The sequence below is a fragment of the Lolium rigidum genome, chromosome 2 (genome assembly GCF_022539505.1).
Source record: "Lolium rigidum isolate FL_2022 chromosome 2, APGP_CSIRO_Lrig_0.1, whole genome shotgun sequence".
Lineage (NCBI taxonomy): Eukaryota > Viridiplantae > Streptophyta > Magnoliopsida > Poales > Poaceae > Lolium > Lolium rigidum.
In genome coordinates this window covers 270698415-270708169 of record NC_061509.1, presented here as the reverse complement: position 1 = coordinate 270708169, position 9755 = coordinate 270698415, and positions in this window count along the sequence as shown.

Below are 9755 nucleotides of genomic sequence, written 5' to 3'. Positions count from 1 at the left end.
CCCAACCTTTTGCTTACACAAGCCATGGCTAACCGAATCCTCGGGTGCCTTCCAACATTCACATACCATGGAGGAGTGTCTATTTGCAAAATTAAGTTGCTTAATGATGAATCAGAGCAAAACATGTGAAGAGAATTATTAATGAAAGTTAATTAATTGGGGCTGGGAACCCCATTGCCGACTCTTTTTGCAAAATTATTGGATAAGCGGATGTGCCACTAGTCCATTGTGAAAGTCTGTCAAAAGTAAATGACAAGATCGAAAGATAAAACACCACATACTTCCTCATGAGCTATAAAACATTGACACAAATAAGAGGTGATAAATTTTGAATTATTTAAAGGTAGCACTCAAGCAATTTACTTTGGAATGGCGGAGAAATACCATGTAGTAGGTAGGTATGGTGGACACAAATGGCATAGTGGTTGGCTCAAGGATTTTGGATGCATGAGAAGTATTCCCTCTCGATACAAGGTTTAGGCTAGCAAGGTTATTTGAAACAAACACAAGGATGAACGGTGCAGCAAAACTCACATAAAAGACATATTGTAAACATTATAAGACTCTACACCATCTTTCTTGTTGTTCAAAACTCAATACTAGATATTATCTAGACTTTAGAGAGACCAATTATGCAAACCAAATTTTAGCAAGTTCTATGTATTTCTTCATTAATAGGTGCAAAGTATATGATGCAAGAGCTTAAACATGAGCACAACAATTGCCAAGTATCAAATTATCCAAGACATTTTAGAATTACTACATGTATCATTTTCCAATTCCAACCATATAACAATTTAACGAAGCAGTTTCAACCTTCGCCATGAACATTAAAAGCTAAGAACACATGTGTTCATATGAACCAGCGGAGCGTGTCTCTCTCCCACACAAGCATGTATTTATTCAGAGAATGAAAATCAAAACAAAAATAAAAGCACACAGACGCTCCAAGTAAAGTACATAAGATGTGACCGAATAAAAATATAGTTTCAAGGGAGGAACCTGATAGATTTGTCGATGAAGAAGGGGATGCCTTGGGCATCCCCAAGCTTAGATGCTTGAGTCTTCTTGAAATATGCAGGGATGAACCACCGGGGCATCCCCAAGATTAGACTTTTCACTCTTCTTGATCATAGTATATCATCCTCCTCTCTTGACCCTTGAAAACTTCCTCCACACCAAACTCGAAACAAACTCATTAGAGGGTTAGTGCATAATTAAAAATTCACATGTTCAGAGGTGACACAATCATTCTTAACACTTCTGGACATTGCTCAAAGCTACTGGAAGGTAATGGAACAAAGAAATCCACCCAACACGGCGAAAGAAGCAATGCGAAATAAAAGGCAGAATCTGTCAAAACAGAACAGTCCGTAAAGACGAATTTTAAAATGGCACCAGACTTGCTCAGATGAAAATACCCAAATTGAATGAAAGTTGCGTACATATCTGAGGATCACTCACGTAAATTGGCATAATTTTCTGAGTTACCTACAGAGAATTAGACCCAGATTCGTGACAGCAAAGAAATCTGTTTCTGCGCAGTAATCCAAATCTAGTATCAACCTTGCTATCAACGACTTTACTTGGCACAACAAAACACAAAACTAAGATAAGGAGAGGTTGCTACTGTAGTAAACAACTTCAAAGACACAAATATAAAACAAAGTACTGTAGCAAAATAACACATGGGTTATCTCCCAAGAAGTTCTTTCTTTATAGCCATTAAGATGGGCTCAGCAGTTTTAATGATGCACTTGCAAGAAATAGTATTTGAAGCAAAAGAGAGCATCAAGAGGCAAATTCAAAACACATTTAAGTCTAACATGCTTCCTATGAAAAGGAATCTTGTACACAAATAAATTCATGAAGAGCAAAGTAACAAGATCGGGAAGATAAAACAAGTGTAGTTTCAAAAATTTCAGCACATAGAGAGGTGTTTTAGTAACATGAAAATTTCTACCACCATATTTTCCTCTCTCATAATAACTTTCAGTAGCAACATGAGCAAACTCAACAATATAACTATCACATAAAGCATTCTTATCATGAGTCTCATGCATAAAATTATTACTCTCCACATAAGCATAATCAATTTTATTAGTTGTAGTGGGAGCAAATTCAACAAAGTAGCTATCATTATTATTCTCATCAAGTGTAGGAGGCATAGTATAATCACAACAAAATTTACTCTCCATAGTAGGTGGCACCAAAAGACCACTATCATTATAATCATCATAAATAGGAGGCAAAGTATCATCAAAGAAAATTTTCTCCTCAATGCTTGGGGGACTAAAAAGATCATGAAAACCAGCTTCCCCAAGCTTAGAACTTCCTATATTATTATCAACAATGGTGTTCAAAGCGTTCATACTAATATTACTACCAGCATGCAAATAAGATTCCATATGTTTTTTAATTTTCGCATCAAACAGTCCATGTTTTAAATCAGGAAATAGAATAAGAAGCTCATTCTTGTCCATTATGCCAAACTAGTGTAAACAAGAAACAAAAAGATGCAATTGCAGGATCTAAAGGAAATAGCTTCGAGTACTTACAACGGCGAAAATAGCTTAGTAGCCGAGATCCGGAGTGTGAGTACCTTTTACCTTTCCTCCCCGGCAACGGCGCCGGAAAATAGCTTGCTGTCCACAATCGGCGCGTGGTTGACGAGGGAGGAAATCCCCGTGTAGAAGCTTTTCGTTCCCCGGCAACGGCGCCTGAGAAAATAGCTTGATGTCTACGGGTGCTTCTATTCTTGTAGACAGGTGTTGGGCCTCCAAGAGCGAGAGGTTTGTAGAACAGCAGCAAGTTTTCCCTTAAGTGGATCACCCAAGGTTTATCGAACTCGGGGAGGAAGAGGTCAAAGATATCCCTCTCATGCAACCACCGCAACCACAAAGCAAGAAGTCTCTTGTGTCCCCAACACACCTAATAGGTGCACTAGTTCGGCGAAGAGATAGTGAAATACAGGTGGTATAAATAAGTATGAGCAGTGGCAACGGTCACCGAGAAAAGTGCTTTGCCCGGGACGAGTAAACAAGCGTAGTAACGCAGCGAGTAATGTAACGCAAGAGAACGAGTAAACAAGCAGCGATAGCGATATTTAGGAACAAGGCCTAGGGATCATACTTTCACTAGTGGACACTCTCAACATTGATCACATAACGAGAATAGATAAATGCATACTCTACACTCTTGTTGGATGATGAACACCATTGCGTAGGATTACACGAACCCTCAATGCCGGAGTTAACAAGCTCCACAATTCAATGTTCATATTTAAATAACCTTAGAGTGCATGAAAGATCAATACGACTAAACCAAGTACTAACATAGCATACACACTGTCACCTTCACGCTATGTAGGAGGAATAGATCACATCAATACTATCATAGCAATAGTTAACTTTGTCATCTACAAGAGATCACAATCATAGCCTACGCCAAGTACTAACACGGATGCACACACTGTCACCATTACACCATGCAGGAGGAATAAAACTACTTTAATAACATCACTAGAGTAGCACATGGATAAATTGTGATACAAAACACATTGCAATCATAAAGGGATATAAATAAGCACTTCACTATGCCATTCATAACAGTGAATAAGTATTACGTGAAATATAGCCTAAGAGACCCACACGGTGCACACACTATCACCTTTACACACGTGGGACAAGGAGTCTCCGGAGATCACATAAGTAAAACCCACTTGACTAGCATAATGACATCTAGATTACAAGCATCATCATATGAATCTCAATCATGTAAGGCAGCTCATGAGATTATTGTATTGAAGTACATAGGAGAGAGATGAACCACATAGCTACCGGTACAGCCCCGAGCCTCGATGGAGAACTACTCCCTCCTCATGGGAGACAAGCAGCGTTGATGAAGATGGCGGTGGTGTCGATGGAGAAGCCTTCCGGGGGCACTTCCCCGTCCCGGCGGCGTGCCGGAACGGAGACTCCCGTCCCCCGGATCTTGGCTTCGCGATGGCGGCGGCTCTGGAAGGTTTCTCGTACCGTGGCTTTTTTCGTCTCGAGGTTTTAGGTCTGGGACCTTTATATAGGCGAAGAGGCGGCGTCAGAAGGTCGAAGGGGTGACGACACCATAGGGGGCGCGGGCCACCCCCAGGCGCGCCACCCTGTCGTCTGGTGGGCCTGTGCCCCCTCTCTGGCGGTTCTCGTGTGTTCTGGATGCTTCCGGGCAAAATAGGAACCTGGGCGTTGATTTCGTTCAACTCCGAGAATATTTCGTTAGTAGGATTTCTGAAACCAAAAACAGCAGAAAACAGCAACTGGCACTTCGGCATCTTGTTAATAGGTTAGTTCCAGAAAATGCACGAATATGACATAAAGTGTGCATAAAACATGTAGATATCATCAATAATGTGGCATGGAACATAAGAAATTATCGATACGTCGGAGACGTATCATTGTGCGGTAACCATGTTTCTGGGGACGCCATCAACTTTTACCTTTGTTGAATATTATGTGAGTTGCTATGCATGTTCGTCTTGTCTAAAGTAAGGGCGGTTTTCACAACCAAATGGTTTGAGTATGCATACTGTTAGAGAAGAACATTGGGCCGCTAACTAAAGCCATGAATCATGGTGGAAGTTTCAGTTTGGACATAAAACCTCAATCTCTTATGAGAATATTAATCGTTGTTGAATGCTTAAGCATTAAAAGAGGAGTCCATTATCTCGTTGTCTATGTTGTCCCGGTATGGGTGTCTAAGTTGAAGAATGATCAAAAGCGAGAAATCCAATGCGAACTTTCTCCTTAGACCATTGTACAGGCGGCATAGAGGTACCCCTTTGTGACACTTGGTTGAAACATATGTTATGCAATGATAATCAGTGTTAACCCAAGCTAATTAGGACAAGGTGCGAGCACTATTAGTATACTATGCATGAGGCTTGCAACTTATAAGATATCTTATACATGACTCATATGCTTTATTACTACCGTTGACAAAATTGTTTCTTGTTTTCAAAATGAAAAGCTCTAGCACAAAAATAGTAATCCATGCTTCCCTCTGCGAAGGGCCTTTCTTCTACTTTATTGTTGAGTCAGTTTACCTATTCTTTCTATCTTAGAAGCAAACACTTGTGTAAACTGTGTGCATTGATTCTTACATGTTTACCTATTGCACTTGTTATATTACTTTGTGTTGACAATTATCCATGAGATATACATGTTGAAGTTGAAAGCAACCGCTGAAACTTAATCTTCCTTTGTGTTGTTTCGAAGCTTTCTACTAAGAATTTATTGCTTATGAGTTAACTCTTATGCAAGACTTCTTGATGCCTGTCTTGAAAGTATTATTCATGAAAAGTCTTTGCTATATGATTCATTTGTTTACTCATTATCTTCATCATTGTTTCGAATCGCTGCATTCATCTCATGTGTTTTACAATAGTATTGATCAAGATTATGATAGCATGTCACTTCAGAAATTATCTTTGTTATCGTTTACCTACTCGAGGGCGAGTAGGAACTAAGATTGGGGATGCTTGATACGTCCCAAACGTATCTATAATTTCTTATGTTCCATGCTACTTTTATGATGATACTCACATGTTTTATACACATTATCTATCGTTATTATGCATTTTCCGGCACTAACCTATTGACGAGATGCCGAAGAGCCAGTTGCTGTTTTCTGCTGTTTTTGGTTTCAGAAATCCTAGCAAGGAAATATTCTTGGAATTGGACGAAATCAACGCCCAGGGGCCTATTTTTCCACGAAGCTTCCAGAAGACCGGAGGGGAGACGAAGTGGGGCCACGGGGCGCCGCCACACTAGGGCGGCGCGGCCTAGAGGTTGCCCTCGCGGCCCTAGCGTGTGGGGCCCCCGTGACTCCTCCGACTCCGCCCTTCCGCCTACTTAAAGCCTCCGTCGCGAAACCCTCTGTACCGAGAGCCACGATACGGAAAACCTTCCAGAGACGCAGCCGCCGCCAATCCCATCTCGGGGGATTCAGGAGATCGCCTCCGGCACCCTGCCGGAGAGGGGAATCATCTCCCGGAGGACTCTTCATCGCCATGATCGCCTCCGGATTGATGTGTGAGTAGTTCACCCCTGGAACATGGGTCCATAGCAGTAGCTAGATGGTCGTCTTCTCCTAATTGTGCTATCATGCTCGATCTTGTGAGCTGCCTATCATGATCAAGATCGTTTCTTTGTAATCCTACATGTTGTGTTTGTTGGGATCCGATGAATATTGAATACTATGTCAAGTTGATTATCAATCTATCATATATGTTGTTTATGTTCTTGCATGCTCTCTGTTATTAGTAGAGGCTCTGGCCAAGTTTTTACTCTTAACTCCAAGAGGGAGTATTTATGCTCGATAGTGGGTTCATGCCTCCATTAAATGCTGGGACAGTGACGAGAAAGTTCTAAGGTTGTGGATGTGCTTGTTGCCACTAGGGATAAAACATTGATGCTATGTCCGAGGATGTAGTTATTGATTACATTACGCACCATACTTAATGCAATTGTCCGTTGCTTGCAACTTAATACCGGAAGGGGTTCGGATGATAACCTGAAAGTGGACTTTTTAGGCATAGATGCATGCTGGATGGCGGTCTATGTACTTTGTCGTAATGCCCAGATTAAATCTCATAGTACTCATCATGATATTTGTATGTGCATTGTTATGCCTTCTTTATTTGTCAATTGCCCAACTGTAATTTGTTCACCCAACATGCTATTTATCTTATGGGAGAGATACCTCTAGTGAACTGTGGACCCCGGTCTATTCTTTACATCTGAAATACAATCTACTGCAATACTTGTTCTTTACTGTTCTTCGCAAACAATCATCTTCCACACAATACGGTTAATCCTTTGTTCACAGCAAGCCGGTGAGATTGACAACCTCACCGTTACGTTGGGGCAAAGTACTTTGGTTGTGTTGTGCGGGTTCCACGTTGGCGCCGGAATCCCCGGTGTTGCGCCGCATTACATTCCGCCACCATCAACCTTCAACGTGCTTCTTGGCTCCTCCTGGTTCGATAAACCTTGGTTTCTTTCTGAGGGAAAACTTGCTACTGTCTGCATCACACCTTCCTCTTGGGGTTCCCAACGGACGTGTGTCAACTGCACGCATCACTAGCACACACCCAACCTCTCCAGCCAACATCCATCTAGTAGCTAGATGCAAGATCTAGCAGACATGATACATCTCTCCATTAGCACAATATCAAGAATTATTATAGCAACCTCTTGCACTAGTTCAACCAGCTAGAACAACAGGATCAACATGATCACCAGGAAGGATATGAAGAAGCTAGCAGGAGCAGGCTGTCCACGAGAAGGAGGTTTAATCATCATCCACAAGAACAAACTACCAAGAGCAGCTGGTAGGAACCATTATCAGGTTGGAGGTTGGACTAGATCAGGCAATATCTGTTCTTAGCTTTTGCATAATCACATCAGGGAAATAAGGGGAGTAATATAAAGCAGTCCAATCAAACTACCCTTCCACTAGGTTTTCACCTAGGAGGATTAGAGGGGCGCGGGTAGAGGGAGAGGTATGCTCGGGATGTAGGTGATGGGGGAAGCTATGCCTTGCGGGACATAGGGGTAGTGGTAGGGGAGATGGACCTATGCCCGAGGTGACAGCTGGCGAGGGGGTACGTGGAAGGTGGGTATGTGCATTGTGACGGTGGTGTAGGGGAGCCTATGCCTCCCAGATTGTCTGGGGTCCTAAAATGGGGCTGCTTGTGCAGCCCAACAAGTACTTTGCACTTAAATACTCTTGTTGTTCTTAATTGGATTAAATGAAGCACTGGAATTATGGTCTATCGGTTGAATGAGTTACAACATCTTCAGATGTAAAGTTTCGGCTAAGCGCTTAGGCCAAGCCACAATTACCAAGTTAGAATTGTATTTGCCAAGCTGAGTTCCGTTGATCTCTCCAATATATCTTTAATTATATAAGTAAATAAATTAGATCGGACATAATAATAATCAATGGCACCTTAGTCTTATTCCTTTTTTTTAATTGAGTTCGCAACGGCGCCTCAGTTCAGGTCCAACATAAATAGTACATATGTGTGATATTTCTCTTAGTTGAAAGCATGCTTTTGTCATATTTAGGAGAAGCGATATGTTTTCTTGTTCTCTCGTCAGCATGTTACATTGGAGGCAGAAATTGTGGTCAAAGCCACCAAGTGCATCATCTAGAAATTGTGGTATTCCGTTTATCTGTTTGACATAATCCCTCCGTTCCACGAAAGTTGTCTGAGATTTGTTAAAATTTGAATGTATCTAGCCACTATCCAGTATGTAGATACATCCAAATTTTATCAAATCATAGACAAGTTTCATGAAACGGAGAGAGTAGATGAATTAGGTTTAGTTTCCTTTCTATATTTTTGTGTGTGTAATTTTCTTGTGGGTCTAGTTTTCTTCCCCTTCTAATCTGTATAACTTTATCCATCACTTTGATTTTGTGTTATGCATATGGGAAAATCAACGACAGGTTATGTACTTATGTTAGATGTATTTACAGCTTTATCTTATCTTTCTTGTTTGCAAATCGGTTTATTGGTGTAAAGGGGTTCAACTAGCTCTTGTTTTTTATGTTCAAGAATATTGATGCGAGAATATCTAATATGAGTTACCTTTCTCCTCTATAGTTATCTTTTCTTATGGGTCAGTGAGGTTTAGCTATTTGATTGATTGTGTTGTGTCTATTTACTTCATAGTGGTGCGACACATCGGCACGGCATCTAGATGATGAAACAAAACAAAAAACAATTAGCCCACACATGCTTCTCGCTCTTACTATGCATGGGGGTGGACCCTGCCGAACTTCACCTTGCCGGCCTCACCCTCGTACACGTGCCCGAACAGCAGCGAGCCATGACCCATGCTCGCGCCCTGCTCCATCTGCACCATCTCCGGGTTCAGTAGGGAGCCCATTGAGTCCACGTAGACCACCTCCGCCACGGCCACCGAGGACCCCATCATCCGCATCCACGCCGCGAACAGCACGGACCCGCAGGTCAGCTCCGCGAAGTACTCCGCCGTCGCCTAAGTGTTGTGACGTCGGGCAGCTGGACAGAGATGTCGAGCCAGTTTAGCTTCCCGCTCCCCATGGCCGAGGTATGGTGCAATGCCGATGACCAAATGCCCTGACTGCCCATGCATCGCTTCCCTGAAGCGGTTGGTCACAACGTTGGAGAAGAATGATAACAATAGGGGCGAACTTGTGAAATGCGAGAGCAAGCTAGCAGCTGGGAAGGTTAGATCTGAGTTCTCCATTAGCCCTTTTCTCCGATTTTTTCCCTCGGATTTGGGATCTGAAGTAATGCAACCATTTTGAGTTGTTGGATGAGTACATTGGGAGGATTCAACTAGAGGACGAAGTTCATTTGAAGGGTGATGCATCCGAAGAGCTTAATTTACCGTTGGCGGTGGAGAAATTGGGGTCTAACATTGTTGTTGCGGGGGAGAATGTTGAAGTGAAGGAAGAATTGAAGAAGTTCAAAAAGAACTTAAGGCAGATTATCCAACTGAAGAAGCAGGCAAATAGGATACGATGGCTACAGTTTTTTTATGCTTGTGTAACTACTCTCAGCTTTATCTGTTTGCTGATCATTAGTCGTTAGATATTGTAAGTTTCGCAAAGCTTTGTAACCCTAATGACATGGATGATTTGTTGTATCGCTTAGCCCTGAATAGAAGGCAACACGTTTTTGGCCGAATTTTCTCGGTTTTGTTTCG